The sequence below is a fragment of the Dunckerocampus dactyliophorus genome, chromosome 10, assembly GCF_027744805.1.
Source record: "Dunckerocampus dactyliophorus isolate RoL2022-P2 chromosome 10, RoL_Ddac_1.1, whole genome shotgun sequence".
Classification (NCBI taxonomy): Eukaryota; Metazoa; Chordata; class Actinopteri; order Syngnathiformes; family Syngnathidae; genus Dunckerocampus; species Dunckerocampus dactyliophorus.
In genome coordinates, this window is record NC_072828.1 from 9,922,332 (window position 1) to 9,940,557 (window position 18,226).

General features: G+C 40.5%; 1 long non-coding RNA gene across 1 annotated transcript; it reads left to right on the plus strand.

Moving 5' to 3' along the window:
• The first annotated feature begins 13,570 nt into the window (after window positions 1–13,570).
• Window positions 13,571–17,113, plus strand: LOC129189371 (uncharacterized). The gene is made up of 3 exons (XR_008572792.1): window positions 13,571–13,643; window positions 16,902–16,956; window positions 17,022–17,113. It is a non-coding gene; the product is annotated as an uncharacterized LOC129189371 (long non-coding RNA).
• Window positions 17,114–18,226: the final 1,113 nt, after the last annotated feature.

Genomic DNA, 18,226 nt, shown 5'->3' on the forward strand with positions numbered 1-18,226 from the left:
TCTTCAAAAGCAATGTTGGTTTATCTAGCTAGTTGCAATTTGTGGCAGCTATATTTTCACAATCATAATTTCACAATATGGATATTTTGTCTGACTCTGAGTTCTCTTTCTCGTTTGAAGCCTTTTTTTTTGTAAATATACTTGTGTCGCGCTAATTAGGCTAATGATTTCTCAACTATTTACACAAAAGGTGCAGCTTTGTTAAATAGAACACGAGAAATTCCAAACATTAAAAAATATCGCTAAGTCAACTTGTGTGTTTTTGTCCTCAGCAAGAATCTGGAGACGACGTGCACATCCAGTTTGACGCCATCTCAGGTGAGGAAGCAGGAAATCGTTATTGCTTCGAAGGAAGTATTGATTTGGTGACTGTTTTGACATTTTTAAACTGATTTTCTCGTTTGTTTTGGTCAAATTCCAAATTCTAGTCTTCTGCATGTAAGGCACAGGCAAATACAAAACATATGTCTGATTTCTTGAAACTGTTAATACGTTTGAAAACATTTCAAAAAACCTTTTTTCATGTTGTTGTAATGAGGTGTTTTGTGTTACATTTTTAGGGAAAAAATGAATTTCATCCATTTTGGGATTAGGCTTGTAACACCGCATAAAAGACAAGCAATGTGAATACTTTCCCAGATTTATGGTTAAGGCTATTTTGCATTATTAACTCAGTGCTTCTCAAATTGTGGGGCCGGCCACCCTGGGGGAAGTGCGGGGAACTATCGGGGGAGACGTGAGAGGCAGGGAGGACTTTCAATATTAGTGCAGACCTCCCAACATGTTTTGTTGCATTTCACTGGTTTCAGTTTAGAGTTCAGTCTGTGCAGTACAGATAAATAAGTAGATATTATCAGTTTCTCAATAGCATTTCAATCCGGGGGGGGCGCAAAAACATTTCTGTCCCCCAGTGGGGGCATGGCAGAAAATAATTGAGAACCACTGCGTTAACTCAAGTGTGGAAAAGGTCTCACTCTGTCACTGGTCCCCTCCCGCAGATATTTCAGCTAACGCCACGCTGCATTTCAGCAACATCCGCAGCAGCAACATGATGGCCTTGGCAGACGAGCGCGGGAGCAAGATTTGGGTGAACTGCACGGGGCCTTACATCCTCTACATGGAGGTGTGCTACAAGAGTCTGGACCAGGAGGCCAGCGGGATGCTGCATCTGGGGGTGGCGGGACAGGCAGCCCCCCTCTGCGCCTTCAGCCTGGAGAAGTCGCAGGAAGCCTGCAGGGTGCTCCACAGCATCGCCTACCTGCAAGCCGGCCAGGAGGTGGCGCTGGACTTGCGCTCCACGGGACGCTTCAAGATTAAGAAGGTGACGGTGGGCCTGAGCTACCTGCTGGGGAGCCGCTGTGAGTACTGAAGACCAACCAGAACCTCCAGTATCCACTAAACTATGCTCAGTGGTCCTGGGAGTGGACTTTGTACTACTTCCAAACCAGTTTGGCTTCACTTTGTCTTCAAAGTGTCCAAGTGAGTCATGTGACACAGTGACACCCTTCAATTACAACAAGGAGTCCAACTAGCTGTATTTACATTATTGATTTATTGCACTTTGAACCATCTTTTATTGAAAGACTGTTTTCCTCGAAACATGATGACTGCCTTTATAAAGTCCTTTAAGAATGTATTTATATTTATAATTGCTAGTTAGTTAGCATATCTCCCTTTGCTTGTATGTTCTCGCATTTATTTTGTTAAGCTAGCGAGATAGCATATCTAGCGAAAGGTATGTTACTATCTATATTATTTTATCTTGACTATTTTGCTCCAAAGACGACTGCCTTTTAAAGTCTTTCTTGAACATGTGAATGTATTTGTATTTATAATAGCTAGGTAACATATTTCGGCCAGTATATTTGCACGTGTAGCTAGCTAGTTAGAATACTGTATGTGAGCTAGTTACTCTTTTGAAAGTCAAAAATAAAGAACAAAATTATTTTTACAAAATTGCCAAGGCACTTCAACTAAAAATATGGTGTACAAACACAATGATCAAAATAAATAATAACAGGATAGGATTATACCACTACTCCGCCCAGGCTTAGTGTAACGAACCAATAGGAGGAGGGTGTTGGCACACCAATTCCGCCCACTCTTACTGTATTTAAGGCCTAAGCTACCAGCACTTATTAGTTTGCTGACGAAGCTCTTCGGATGAGGAGCGAAACGTCCGACACCTTCTACACAGAAGTACAAATGACGTCTCAAGAAGCCTTTTCCTCGACAATGATCAAAATTAGAGAACCATGATGACTCCAGCAAGAAGCCATGTCACTTGGGTTGGGTTTTGTTCACATATTATCCGATGCTAGTGCCAACCCGTTGCAGGCATTTTGCAGTTTTTAAATGAAACTTTTTGTTATTAAGGGGGCAAAAAATCAAATCTACATGGTCCTGTGTGAAAAGGTGATTGCCCCCTAAACCTAATAACTGGTTGGGCCACTCTTAGCAGTGCTGTGGAAGAATTCTGGCCGACTCATATTTGCAGAATTGTTGTAATTCAGCCACATTGGAGGGTTTTCCAGCATGAACCGCCTTTTTAAGGTCATGCCACAGCATCTCTATAGGACTCAGGTCAGGACTTTGACTAGGCCACTCCAAAGTCTTCATTTTGTTTTCCTTTAGCCATTCAGAGATGGAATTGCTGGTGTGTTTTGGATCATTGTGCTCCTACAAAACCCAAGTTGGTTTCAGCTTGACATCATAAAAAGATGGCCGGAAATTCTCCTTTAGGATTTTTGGTAGACAGCAGAATTCATCGTTCCATTTATCACAGCAAGTCTTCCAGGTCCTGAAGCAGTAAAACAGCCCCAGACCATCACACTACCACCACCATATTTTACTGTTGGTATGGTGTTCTTTTTCTGAAATGCGGCGTTACTTTTACAGCAGATGTAATGGGACACACACCTTCCAAAAAGTTCAACTTTTGTCTTGTCAGACCACAGAGTATTTTCCCAAAGGCCTTGGGGATCATCAAGATGTTTTCAGGCAAAATTGAAATGAGCCTTAATGTTTTTTTTGTTCAGCAGCGGTTTTCATCTTTCGTCTGCCATGCAGGCCGCTTTTGTCCGATGTCTTTCTTATGGTGGAGTCATGAACACTGCCCTTAACTGAGGCAAGTGAGGTCTGAAATTCTTTGGATGTTGTTGTGGGGTCTTTTGTGACCTCTTGGATGTGTCTTCGCTGTGCTCATGGGTTAATTTTGTTTGGCTGGCCACTCCTGGGAAGGTTCACTACTGTTCCATGTTTTGGACATTTGTGGATAATGGCTCTCACTGTGGTTCGCTGGAGTCCCAAAGCTTAAGAAACGGCTTAATAACCTTTTCCGTACCGATAGATCTCAATTAATCTCAGTTAAATTGTCACTTTTTAAATGGTCACTTTTTCACTCCGGGCCATGTAGGTTTGGATTTTTTCTCCTTTAATAATAAAAAGTTTAATTTAAAAACTGAATTTTGTGTTCAGTTGTTATTGACTGATATTTAAATTTGTCTGATGATCTGAAACATATAAAAAAATAACAAATCAGGAGTGGGGCAAACCCTTTTTCACACCACTGTATACCTCATTTTGGTGCCACGAAATTAATAATAACTATTACAGGTGCTGTCCCTTTTCAGCTCCAAACTACAATTTTTCCAATCAAAAATTGTAGGCACACCACCAGCAGCTAGCAGATGTTACCAACAGGCATCCCTGATGACTGAGAGCCTGCATCTGTGTAGAAATTGGTTTTTCAACAGGACAACGCTGCAGTTCACAATGGCCACCTTCTAAAGAACTTCTTCCAGTGGAATAATCTCACTCTTTTAGACCATCCTGCGTGTTCCCCTGATTTAATCCAATTGTGAACATTTGGGGATGGATGGCAAGGGAAGTTTACAAAAACAGACATCAGTTCCAGACAGAGGATGTCCTCCGTGAAGCCATCTTTACCACCTGGAGCAACATTCCCACTAGCCTCCTGGAAACACTGGCATCAAGCATGCCCAAACCACTTTTTCAAGTGATCAATAAGAACGCTGGAGCTACTCATTGCCGAGTCCTTGTTTGACCCTTTTTTTCTGTTTTGATTTTCTGTTGGGGTTTTTTAGCTATGGTATAAAACGTTAAAGTTCTTATTGTTTTTTATTAAATTGCCTGCTCATATTTTGTGTCTCATGATTCTTGTTTTTGCATTTTGAAGCTTTTGAAGACACGCGACATGGACTCGCGTCAGGCTCAAAGTCACAATTTTAATGCTTTTCAACTCGACATCAATGACCCGGGGGTGACTCAGACTTTAATCTGATGACTTGAAAATACTTGACATTTTCAGTGAGTATGTTGAGTAAAATGTGTTCCCATTAAAAGTATTACGTGACCGTTGTTATAACCATTTCCAGCAATACAACAAATTTCCCCACATAATCTACCTGATTGGATGCACCCATTAATGTCCAATCAGGTTTAAGAGCAAACGAGGGTGTGGCTTACATTTCTGTAAGCGCCAGACTGAATGCCATGTTAGCATGCTTTTTCTGTGACTAAGTCGTGTCACACGTATTATTTCATTTAAAAAAAAAATGTCATTGTCAAATTGAATACATTGTTACATTGTTAAAATGGCATTTTATTGTGGGCAGTCTAAGGCACACCCGTGCACTAATCATGGTGTCTAATCAGCATCTTGATATGGCACACCTGTGAGGTGGGATGGATTATCTCAGCAAAGGAGAAGTGCTCACTATCACAGATTTAGACAGATTTGGGAATAATATTTGAGAGAAATGGTGATATTGTGTATGCGGAAAAAGTTTTAGATCTTTGAGTTCATCTCATAAAAAATGGGAGCAAAAACAAAAGGGTTGCATTTATATTTTTTTTTAGTATAAGATCAAACAGTGCAAATTGCATATTCTTGCAATTTTTCGACTGGTTTTAAGGTTTTGACCGGGACGTATCTAACTTTGCTAGGATATTCACTTGCCTATTTGTAGGGTGAGCATATTTTAATTACAGAAAATCAGGACACTTGGCCCGGCAATGCGATTCTCAAACGATACTCAGGTTATGTTTTTGCCAGCGTTTATCTGTTTGTTTGTTTGTGTTCAAAATAACTTGAAAAGTTCTGAATGGATTTACATGAAATTTTCTGAATTGTCCGAAATGGGGTCTGGAAGAACTGATTAAATTTTGGGGGTGATCCGAATCACCATCTGGATCCTGGAATTTTTAAAATTATTCTTTAACATTGCAAGATAGGACCATTTTTGGCATTTGTGCATATGACGCCACAAAAAATGGTCAAAGCACTTGGAAAAATATACGGGACAAGTTTCTGACAGGTTCTATAAAATAACAAAGACAGATCCAAAAAATGTAGGATTATTATTTTGGTGTGAATCACAATACGGGGGGAACTGTGGCGCTTGGCGGAGGTGTGCACTCACTGAGTGCTTTTCTAATATTACAAAATACAATCTCTAACCAAAGACACAACAACAGGCACAATGGAGCAGTATCTGAACTACAAAAATACATACAACCAACGCTAAAACCGAACTTTCAGGGGAATCCACACTCACAGTGACAGATTTTCACCGCGATTGGAAACCCCAAAAAAATGAAATCTTCAAGATTAAACTCTTAATGCACAAAAAAACCATCAAACTTACTTATTTGTTCATATAATGCGCACAGAGCAATGAGCAACTTCATGCTCGGTCTGATTTCTGCGCCGTTCTCCTTGCAACGTGAGGTGTTCAGGCACACTTGTAATTGTGACTGTTTGGCGCTAATTGTTTTTCATTTTTCTTCATGTACCCCCTATTACAACTGGTGCACCCCTGTGGGTTTGCGAACCCAACATTGGGGACCTACGTCCTAACCAGATATGACATCACTACTATTAAACAAAATTCAACAGTAACAAAATTCAAGATCAGTTCTGTTTTTAGAAACAAACGTTTATTTTTTTCAAACCGTGGGTCTAAGTAGTTTACTAGCCAAAAAAAGACGCTATCTTCAACAAGGGAAAAGCGCTGGTCGTCCAGTGCCATCATATCCACAATGAAATCACAGCTCGCTTTAGCCCCAGGGTCATCTCTGGCAAATTTTTTGCACTTTTGAAACACCGCGGCGATAAGAACAAGCCTAGGGCCTTTCTTTGTGGCTAGCTTTTTGGCCGCTTCTTTAACAGCGCAGGCATCTTTGTAAGCTTTCAAAACACAGTCGTAGTGATGCTGGTGTTTCAGGTGGCTGAGAAGCTTTGATGTGTTGAAGCTGGATATGAGCACGTCACAGAAAAAGAGCACTTGATTTGCTCACCTTAGCCCAGTAACACAAACCACAGTGCAGGCAATCTTGCCTTATTGGAGTTTTTTAAATTATCGGTTATCTGAGCTATTTTTGATGTTATCGAAGTATCGTATGGTGTCATAGTTCCTCATATTGGCCCAATAATTATTGTGCACCCCTAGTTGTAATTGGTATATTACAGAGATATAGTGATGATAAAATGAATCTTGGATATTGTTTGTCTTTTCTTGATTGATGATTTATGATGATTTAACCCGGGATACTGGGAAAACAGGGTGAGTGGCGCTGATATTACGGTGTTCCCTTGCTCCATCACGGTTCACCTTTCACGGACTCGCTGTTTCACAGATTTTTAGCAGTTTTAGTGCTTTTTTTTTTTTTTTATACAGCGTATGAACGCTGTTCCAGGCCGAGCCTGGGCCTGTATTGCATTGTGGGAAGTTGAGTGTTGTAGTTCTGTGGTAACAGTCTCTCTCTATTCTCTCTCTTCTGTCTGCACTGCCCATTGTCTTCTGCGTCCAGATTGGCTGTAAACCATGGTCAATCAATCTCCTTCGTGCCGTCTCCTGTTGTGGTCATGGCGACCAAACGAGCTAACCATGTGAGCTGCTTACTAACCACCAATACTGTAAACAATAGAAGAAACAGAAGAAGCTAACCGTTTGAGGAAAATACAACAACAGGAACAATATCTTTTAACAAGGATACAAAAAGGCTACTGTGCCAGGATGACGGGGCACGATCAGATGAGTGAAATACATGTGAATCACTTAATAACTTCTCGTGTCCAACCTAGTAGGTTTATCATTAAAATTCAAACACAATTTGAACTGAGAGTGTTTAACAAGAGAAATGTGAGAAAATGTTAATGCCTGTCTGAGGAAAGTATATAAAGTGTATGGTGAGGGGTTTTACAGCCTTAAAACATACAGTATATAATCATTGTAAAAAAAATATAGTTGGCTACCTTGCGGATTTCACTTATTGCAGGCTATTTTGGGAACCTATCCCCCGCGATAAATGAGGGAACACGGTAACTGTAAAATCATTGCATCCTGTAAAATGATTTGCAGTGGAAGTCATTATTGATGTGGTGTCCAAATCATCATGAATGTTATCACTGACATATGTTTCCGTGAGTGCAAGGTTTTATTTGCCACTATTTTTCATGAACTTCCCTAGGCATTTACAAAAGACAAAAAGTACATCTGAAAAACAGGAGGTGAACAAATGTATTATCAACTGACGTGCAACTGATGAGTGGTAGGATTAAATCAACTTTGCTTCTTCCTGGTCCTTTTCGCACATGCGGAACTGTGAATTGCACTATTTGATGTGCTCCAGTGTAACTTGTGTGCATGTTCCAGATGGATTAAACCATTACCATTACCAACTTACCATTGTACAATTATCTTTTTCACATGTTTTTTTTATGATGCATCGGTAATTGGACACTGCAAAAAATAAGCATGTTTTGAGTGCACCTCAACTTTAAACTGAGGTGACTCTATTGTCATGTTTTTAGTCAGCAGGTTTGGGGAATGTGTCATACATGTATTGTCATGGGAAAAAATGATTAGACCACCCTTGTTTCTTCAGTTTCTTGTATGCCTGATACAACTAAAGGTACCTTTGTTTGGACAAATATAACAATGACAACAAAACTAGCTCATAAGTGCCAGTACAATGCTATAGCTATTCATGTAAGAACTTAAATCATTTTGGTTATTATCAAGAAAACCATAGAAGTTGCTAGATATCAGCTCTTAAATTAGCTCTTATGAACTACATTTGTTATCATCGTTATATTTGTCCAAATTAAAATGAATCAATAAACTGAAGAAAAAAGGGTGGTGTAATAGTTTTTTCCATGTATATATATACCTGTATATGTATATGTGTGTATATATATATACACGCACATACAGAATTTACCCTGTCTTGTTTTGTTGCTTGCGTGCATGAAACTCGGTACCTGTTTCAGTGTTAGTCTAAGTATTGTCCTTTGTGCTCCAAGTTGCATTTCGTCACCAGCTGTGTCAAACATTAATCAAAAGTGAAAGTGGCTTCTCTTGCGTCTCCCTTCCACACTACATATTGCACCACTCTCAGGACCATTTTCCTGCCCTAATTATAGAGAACAAAACTTTCGAAATATACTTCTAAAGGAGATGACATACAGTACATTTGAGTACTCCTCCAACGTGTGAAGAGTAAATAACTTGGCCATCTGTCAAGACAGGGGATGATCCTCGACCCAAATGGAGTTTGTTACTGGTGCCGAATGCACTCCAGGCGAAGGAGTTTAAGAAGAAAAAATGTGTTTGAAGGCCTCGTCTCCTTTGACATCACAAAACTGCTGGTTTGGAATTTGCACGAGAGCCCCAAACATGGGACAGTGAAAGGCGGAAGAAAGTTTTATTCTCTGATGAGAAAAAATGTAACCTTGATGGTCCTGATGGCCTCCAACGTTACTGGCATGACAAGGAGATCCCACCTGAGGTGTTTTCCACACGAGGGGGGTCCATCATAATCTGTGGTGCTTTTTCGTTCAATCAAACAATGACACTTCAGGTTGTGCAGGGGTGTCAAACATTTTGAAGCTTGACTTAGAACCTCCTTACAATCCAACAGTGCAATATGTAAATTCTTGTAATTTTTCAACTGGTCTTAAAATTTTGATCAGGTGTATATAATTATACAAAATATAAATGAACTAAAACACACAAAATCTAAACAGACAGCAGAGGAAGGACGCACTTGTGTTTTGGCATGTTTTGAATGTTGACAACAGTTTGGGCAGCACGCCAGTAATAACACAGCACCCCTTTCAGATTGCTATCATTGTCACGTGCCAAGTAAATACGAGAGCGCCAAAATTCCCTTGGATCTCATTCAATCCAAGTATCTTTCCACTCTCCCACTCACAGGATACAAGCACATCTGCTAAACATGATTGTATGGTGTCTGAAATTGTTTAACAAGCCACTAATTAATTGCAGACACAGTGGCCAGGAACCATACTAGGGTTCTGAATGATAATGCGACCGGACATCCGGTTTGACAAGTGAGAGATAGGGCAGCATCGGTAGCAGCCACCTGGACCAACAAAAATCGGCTAAAATCCTTCGATTGTAGAGACCCCATCAGCAGTGTAGTAAATCAACAGTGACTTAATTGAGAATTTCACAATTCAATTCAATTCAATGTATGAATTTGAATTTGAAGTACTCCACCCCACATGATTAAGTTTGAATTACAGGAAGTGGAATTGAATTCAATGCAATTCAGTGAAATGAATGCTCATCACATATCAGTTGGACAGTCATTTTAAAGATTTGGATAAAGCAAGGTATTCTGGGAGATTGTTCTAGCCTCCTATCCAACAATTTGAAGGTTTTTACAATTTTAATGATGTTTTATATGAGTAAGTGCACATAAAGTCCATATAATAATATTTTTTTTTATCAAATTCATGTTTTAAATATATAATGTAAAGCTTCACTGTTACATACACCTTAATTATGCATCATGAATTTCTTTGAATTTCATGGAATTTCTATTCTAGTTCCTGCAATTCAACTCTGAATTGCAATTCTGCTTCCTGTTTGCAACTGCAATTCAAATTCAGGAACTGAATTGGAATTTAGAGGTCATTCTGAATTCAATTGAAATTTTTTTTGCCAACGTCGGTGCATGCTCCTAACGAGACTATGGATGGTGTCCTGGGGGATCTCCTCCCAGATCTGGACCAGGACATCTATGAGCTCCTGGACAGTCTGAGGAGCAACCTGGCGCCGCCGGATGGACCTAAACATAATGTCCCAGAGGTGTTCTATTGGGTTTAGGTCAGGTGAACGTGGGGGACAGTCAATGGTATCAATTCCTTCATCCTCCAGGAACTACCTGCATACACTAGCCACACGAGGTCGGGCATTGTCGTGGACCAGGAGGAACCCAGGTCCCTCTGCACCAGCGTAGGTTCTGACAATGGGTCCAAGGATTTTATCCCGATACCTAATAGCAGTCAGGGTGCCATTATCTAACCTGTAGAGGTTAGGGATATGCCTCCCCAGACCATCACTGACCCACCACCAAACCGGTCATGCTGAATGATGTTGCAGGCAGCATAACGTTCTCCACGACATCTCCAGACCCTTTCACGTCTGTCGCATTCAAGATTCAAGATTCAAGAGAGTTTTATTGTCATGTGCATAGTAAAACAGCAGTTATACCATGCAATGAAAATCTTATTCTGTTCATTCTCCCAAGAAAAGAAAGAAAACAAATGAAAGAATAAGAACATAAGAAACATAAACACATAAACATAAATACCAATAAATTAAGCAACAACAACAGAAGAGACATTAATACAAGTAAATAATACAAATAAATAAATAATAAAGTGCTATGAGTGTGTGCGTGTGTTGCGTGCGGCGTGTGCGAGTGCTTCGTTGAGGAGCCTGATGGCCTGTGGGTAAAAGCTGTTTGCCAGCCTTGTGATCCTGGACTTCAAACTCCTGTAGCGTCTGCCTGACGGTAGGAGTGTGAATAATGAGTGTCGCATGTGCTCAGGTTGAACTTGCTCTCATCAGTGAAGAGCACAGGGCACCAGTGGTGTAGTTGCCAATTCTGGTGGTCTATGGCAAATGCCAATCGAGCTCTACGGTGCGGGGCAGTGAGCACAGGGCCCACTACAGGACGTCGGGCCCTCAGGCCACCCTCATGGAGCCTGTTTCTGATTGTTTGGTCAGAAACATTCACACCAGTGGCCTGCTGGAGGTTATTTTGTAGGGCTCTGGCAGTGCTCATCCTGTTCCTCCTTGCACAAAGGAGCAGATATCAATCCTGCTGAGGGTTGAAGGGCCTTCTATGGCCCTGTCCAGCTCTCCTGGAGTAACTACCTGTCTCCTGGAATCTCCTCCATGCGTCCAGGTACCGCAGTGATGCCCTGGTCTGGGAGGAGATCCTCCAGGACACCATCCGTAGTCTCATTAGGAGCATGCCCCGACGTTGTCAGGTATGCGTACAAGCACGTGGGGGCCACACAAACTACTGAGAATCATTTTGAGTTGCTGCAATGACATTTTAGCCAAATGGACCAGTGTGCTGCATCATTTTTTCACTTTCATTTTTGGGGTGTCTTTGATTTCCCCCCTCTATAGGGTGATCATTTTCATTTCTATCAAATGATGTGGCATCATTTTGTTACTAATACATCACCCACTTATTATCAGTAAAGATATTCAAGATCATTTTTCCCCCAGTTTAGATCTGATGTGTTTTCGAAGTGTTCCTCTAATTTCTTTGAGCAGTGTATATCATTTTATCATGAGAAGCGAATCAAATCGTCTGTCACAAGGAGATTTACAACCCTAAAACTTACATAGATAGAAGATAGATAAGATACACAAGATACATAGAAGTAGATCCCGTGTAAATAAAAAGAAAAATCAATACATAAGATCGGTTTTCTGCTTGCATTATTAGAGTTTTTAGAGCTCCTTTGCAATTAAATATCATAGAGTTAGTTCTGTATATCGGAACAATAATATAAAAAAAGGACCTCCTCTGATTGCCAAACGGTGGTTTGACCTAATTTCTGAAAACAACACAGCTTGCGCACTTCCAAAACACACCTCCGGTAAATGATTTCAAGGCCGGCTCAAAGGTTGCCATCTGGAAGAAAGCAGGTAAGCACAAATGGCCGAAACAACACACAGTCTAATACAAATACCAATACGAAAGCTCTATCAACAATTCTTCCCCAACAAATATAATGACTCTAGGCTTTTATTTACATTGGCAAGAAAGTGTTCATTATCTGTGAGAGGCGTGAAAGTGCGAGGGCGACAAAGACAGTTTAGATTAATGCTTTTTAGTGAGTAGGTTTGCCTAAGCGAGAGAGAGAGAGAGAGAGAGAGGAAAAAAAAAGAATGTAATTCTCCACGAACCAAGGAGACAATCTGATGGTTATTGGACTGCACTCGGCACGAGTAACAACCTTCATTTGGGCTGAGGATTGTCCAGTGTCCTGCCGGTTGAAGTCTTTTGTGTCTACCACTTGACTTTTTTTTCCATAACCCTCAGGATCTTTGAAGAAGTTTCAAATGACTGCCTTACTGCGAGAGACGTTGCTTACGCAGCTGAACAATCTGACCACGTTCAAAGAAAGAAAGCTTTTTTTCCCCTTTGCCGTCAAGAGATCATGACAGCGTGAATACCTGACAGCTGATGAACAGTCTATTTCACTTTAGTGCCTGTTTGCAATAAATTGCTAACTCAAAATGTTTTTTGTCTCACTCCCATTTCTTCTTTTTGCATTTTGAAGCTCTCCTTAGAACCTCCTTAAGAACCAACAGTGCAAAATGTAAATTCTTGCAATTTTTCAATTGCTCTTAATATTTTGATCAGGAGTGTATTTCTAGAAATATTGTATAAATAAAATGTTGTGATTTTACAAACACAATGATAATGATAAATAATGATGAAATCATAATGATGAAATGATAAAATCTGATAGTGTCTTGTATTACGAGAACATTATCTAAGACAGACACAGTAGCACTGATAATGCTGTGGCAGCAAAAAGCTGCCTAGGTGTCCAGCCATGAAACTGAGCATGTCATCACTGATGATGAAACTTCGCAACTCTCAAGGGTGGGTGCGTGGGTGTGGACGTTATAATAACAGTGATGTAAAAGTGCTGAGGTTATTATGCAAAGTAAACACGTTAACCTGAAACATGAGTGTTTGTTTAGGACACAACACTTTTTGGCAGGTTTTTGTTTCAGTACACTTTAGTAAGATACCATGGCTCATTAAACAGGATAGACAGCTAGATAGATTCATGGATAGATATGTAAACCGGCTTGATCACACAAATTTTGCTCACTAAAAGTAAGTAAATAGTTCTTAGCAAGGCCAGTCAAGTTAGCTATACATAGATGGTTACAATAGCTAGCAAGATGAAATCGCATGAATATTCTGAATAACTAAATAAAACAAACAGTTAAGATAGCTTCCCAACAATGATGACTAGGGTAGGTGTACATTCATTGACAAGATAACCAGCAAACAAAAATTACAAACTAGCTTTTCTGAGCTAACTTGGTAGATATTGCAGTCTCTCCAGGTGTGTGATTGTGTCAATTCAAGCAAAATCTTCCAATCCCGGTGTTTTTTTTAGGCACCCTTGTATTTTAATCCAATCACCGCTTGCGTTTTAGCCAAGATGGGAAACGAAGTACAACGAAACCTCAGTCTTCCTCAGGGCCATCCATGACATAGATGTTGACGCTACCTGGTGAGCTAACTAGCTAGGACAATAGGTAAGACAGACACACACAAACTAATATGTTAACTAGCTAACAATGCGTGAACAAGTCAGCTGATGTTGCTTTTTCAGGCCTCTGATTGACTAAAATGCACTTGAAGAAGAATGTGCTTGTAGTGTATGTGGATGGAGATTTCTATTTAAAAAATGCTTTGAGTGGGGGCGTAGCTCTTTCTGAGCGTGCAGGTAGGAAGATAAGATATATATTTAAAAATATCCAGAGTCAAGTCAGCTGGGACAAGCTGTAGCGTGCAAGACATAGCCTGAAATCAGGCTGACAAGAATAACCGCAATACGCTACTGTAATAGTGCCGTGTTTTATGAGGCACGTTGTGCGTGGGTGTGAGTATTCCTCTCTGTCTACATGCACCTGGGGGAAAAAGTTGGAAATGCGAGTGGGCGTGACCAATGCTTTATAATGAGCATGAGCGCCTGTGTCAAACACCACATGAATCCTTGGCTAGAGCTAATGGAGGGACAGCAGGCAAGAGAAGAGCAGCATACCCTGGCAGAGGTGAACCTGGACATGGCCCCAGAGGGTCTTGGCTCGGCTGGGGTCAGACAGGGGCGACCCCTCGGACATGCAGCGGCTGTATTGGGAGGACTGGTGCTGGGAGCAGCATTAGCAGCCTTGATTCTCCATCATATGTGCACGGGCAAGCCGGTGAGAGATCTTTTGTGATTTTAGTGCAACCCTCAGATGCTGTGTACGGTACTCACACTGAAAATAGTATTGTTTTTGTACACATCATTTTGCAGTACAGCATGCATTCTGTATACACTTCGTGTTATTTGTCCCAGGTGGGAAGTTTTTGTGCTTGTACTATATTTTCTTTAAATTTGTAAAAAGGCCAAAGGCTTGTGTTATTTATTTATTTATTTAGTAATATCCACATTTCAGCTTTTTCTCATTACATTATGCATATTGCTCTATTTTTGCCATTTAAAATATATATGTATATATTTCGACAACGTACCAGAGGCCAATAACAAATGAGCCAAGGGCACTTAAAAAACACTTTGGCTGAATCCCAATTCTACACCTTCCCTACCCCTTAAAACCTAAGGCCAAGGGGAAGAAGCCACTAAGAAATGGGACACCACTTGATTCTCGTTACGTTATCACCCTTCGCCGGTTGCTGGCTGTAACATAGGCAGAAGAGACAATTAAATTGTTGGTAATAAATGTTTCCTAAGATAAGGTGCATACATTTCTACATTATTTCACTGTTCTTTAGCCTTAGAACACATTTTTGTAATAAAAGGCACACATTTTTACAAACTGTGCCATTTATTGCAAAACAACAAATAACGCTAATAACAGCTTACGACTTGCGGTTCCGCCTTTATGGAGTAGAGACGTGTTTGCTTTGCACTCTCACTGCCCAACTGTCTAACTCCCACTGACTTTTAACTAGTCCTAAATTGTGGACGACCCTGTTCCCTTTTTTTTCGTGACATTTGCCGCCACATTTGAACTGAGAGGATGCCTCCTAAACCTGTAAAAATGACGGAGAAGCTGGTTGATGGAGTTACCGCTATTAGCAAGTCAGCGCTAATAGCCATCATGGCAGGCCACCTCTTACCCCTCACCTTACTACGTTACTCACCAAACTGAATGTGAAACTCAATGGGCTCCAACAAGAGATTGTCCTAGGGAAATTTGGTTTTGGGGCAATGTCTGTTTCTCGGATCAAATTATTATATTCCGGACCCGTGGCCATGATTTTGGCTAATACTGTATTGTCCAACCAGTTTGATCTGCACCGTGGGACACGTCAGGATTGCCCTCTTATCCCCCTTTTGTTTGTTCTAGCCATAGAGCCCCTGGCAGTATTAGATCTGATGTGTCTACAGCCGATCTAAATAGAGTCGGCATGGAACACAAAGTATCCTTGTATGCTGATGACTTGCTTCTTTATATATCCAACGCAGGGAAGTCAATTCCACCAGTACTCAATTTCCTACACCGCTCAGCAAGTTTTCTACACAGTTTTCTACGGGCCGCCTTTTAAAATAAACAAAGACAGTTTTTCTCGAGGAGGCATTTTTGGGATGCAAATGCATTACTCTTTTGAACACATATTGTTTTGAGAAGCCAAACTCTTTACTTAAGTGGCCTAAGCAACTCACCGGCTATGCCTGGCGGGCATAAGATAGATGGTTTTTCAACGTGTAGAAACCACACCCCTCAGCACTTACGCCCTACCCCTTGATTGACGTGAATGCGCAAAACCTAGGGGTATGGGGTAAGATAAGGGGTAAGGGGTAGGATTGGGATTCAGCCTTCATCTTCATCTGGGTTGAGTGCGTGACGTGACATCAATTGATGTGTTACAGTCATTTATATTGCAAATGTTGATCTGAAATCGGAGGAGTAGGTGCTCGTGGACGTAGGCTGTCCACTCTCTGAATGACACGTATACACACAGGAAATAACGTACTACAAGCCCACCAATCGCAGCCTTAAAGGTATGTGTCGCTGCGGAGGTGCACACCAAGCTATGCGCAGAGACTGAACTCGAAACTGACAGCGGCGAAATGCAACAAAACGTATACCTGGAAAGCAGCGAAGCATACAAGTGTACTTACTCAAGGGTAAAACGTGTACCATGAAAGAAAAATGCATACATACATGTTGGCAGGTCTGTAAAAAGAACTTTTTCCACCGAGGGCCACATACTGAAAAATCAAAGGATGCCGGGGCCACTTTTATATATTTTTTAAACCAACCCATGTAGAAATGCAGAGATACAGAGAATATAAATATATAATTTTGTATTTATTCATTTTATCAGTGACAAAGCGTATTAATAATATGAAGTATTTCTCCAATTTTACTTACATTTTCCTGCAGTTTTAAAAAAATGTTTACAAATATTTCAACTTTCTTCTTGTACATTTTTTTCTCGGACTAGTATGACGTTATGTAATATTTGGACTTTATTATAACAACATTATAACTATAACATTATGGCATAACTATCATGACATTGTGACTTGTTTTCCTTAATATTTCAACTTAATATTATGACTTTGCTCCATTAATATTTTGCCTTTATTCTTGTAAAATTACTGCTTTTTTTCAATTTTTGCTGTGGTTTTTTGAATTTTTTTGTTTAATCGTATTTTTAGAATGTGCCAAGGGCCGATAAAAAAAGCTTTAATGGGAGTAGTTACTTAGTTACTCTTTTCTCTTTATACGTGCAATGAAGAGGATGCCTTTGTAACCAATGCATGTGTCTCTCTTTAGGACACAGGACCACCAAGCAGCCAAGCAAAAGTCAACATAACATGCACGCTAAAAAGTAAGCGTCCCTTTCATTTCTAGCTTCCCCCAGTGAGTGCTGACGGTTCTCGCTTCCTCCCGCAGGGAGTAATGGACCAGGACGCCAGGACATCTTCAGTGTGGACAAAGCAGCCATCTACTTGATCTATGGCTGGCTGACATTCTCGAGTGCCAACCCAAAAAAAGATGTAGTCCTCGAGCAGATGTGGAATGCAGATGTGATTAAACTACAGGCCAAGCCGTGCGAGCACGAGGTCTTCTTTTTCCTGAGGATCACGCTGGTAAACAACAGCACAATAAGCGTCCACTTCAGATCCGAACACACCGGCGGCTCTTTCCATGTCTATGAACTCTGACCTGGACACCGTCACCACATTGTCCTACTGGACTTTGAATGAAGGTGTGGATATTAGACTGTTGCTTGCCCTCATGTGCAAATCAATTACAGTATGTACTGTGTTGATTTTTTACAAGTCATCCTTCTGCTGCAAAATATAGCATTGCTCACACACTTTCTCACCGCCAACTAAACTTGCTTCCGTTTTATTTCTACTTTTTCTCTATGTGCGTGACTTCAAATTGTGCATTTCTTGTACAAAGATGATGTAAGATGTCTATTTACGTTTTTGTAAAATATAGAATCATTTCTGTCTCAATTACAGAATTACACTTACAAATATTTTACACACACTGAACTGAACTCGCGGTACACCAAAATCTCATGTGACCAATGCGCGTAAGCAACAGCTGACATCTTGCCTAATAGAAATAAACACAACTACAAATGAGCCACACCGTGAGGAAAGTTGCATTAATACAGCGTTGCATAATAAAGCAGTGGTTCCCATACATACATACATACATTTATTTGTGGCAGCCGGCCACAAATAAATTTAGCGTTACCTGTTCGTTACCTCAGTCATAAACACACTATAATGGGACTGCTTGTGAATGGAGCGTGTAGTTCCAACTTTGGACAGCAGATGAAATCATAACACTGCTTGTTAACAAATCTCAAACATGGATTCTTTTTGTTTTGCTTTTCATGTTTTTGCTGACTTTTTGCCTCCCACGGTATCCATAAAAATGACATGCACATGCGTCATGGCCAGTTAAGCAAATTAGATGATGACGCCACCAAGTACAACCTACCACGGCAAATACACTGCAATACATTCCTCCCCTAAACTTCCCAAATATTACAAAACTGCACATTTTGGAGTGGCTTTTTATTGTGACCATCCTTAGGCACATGTGTGAAATAATCATGCTGTATGATAATTAGCATG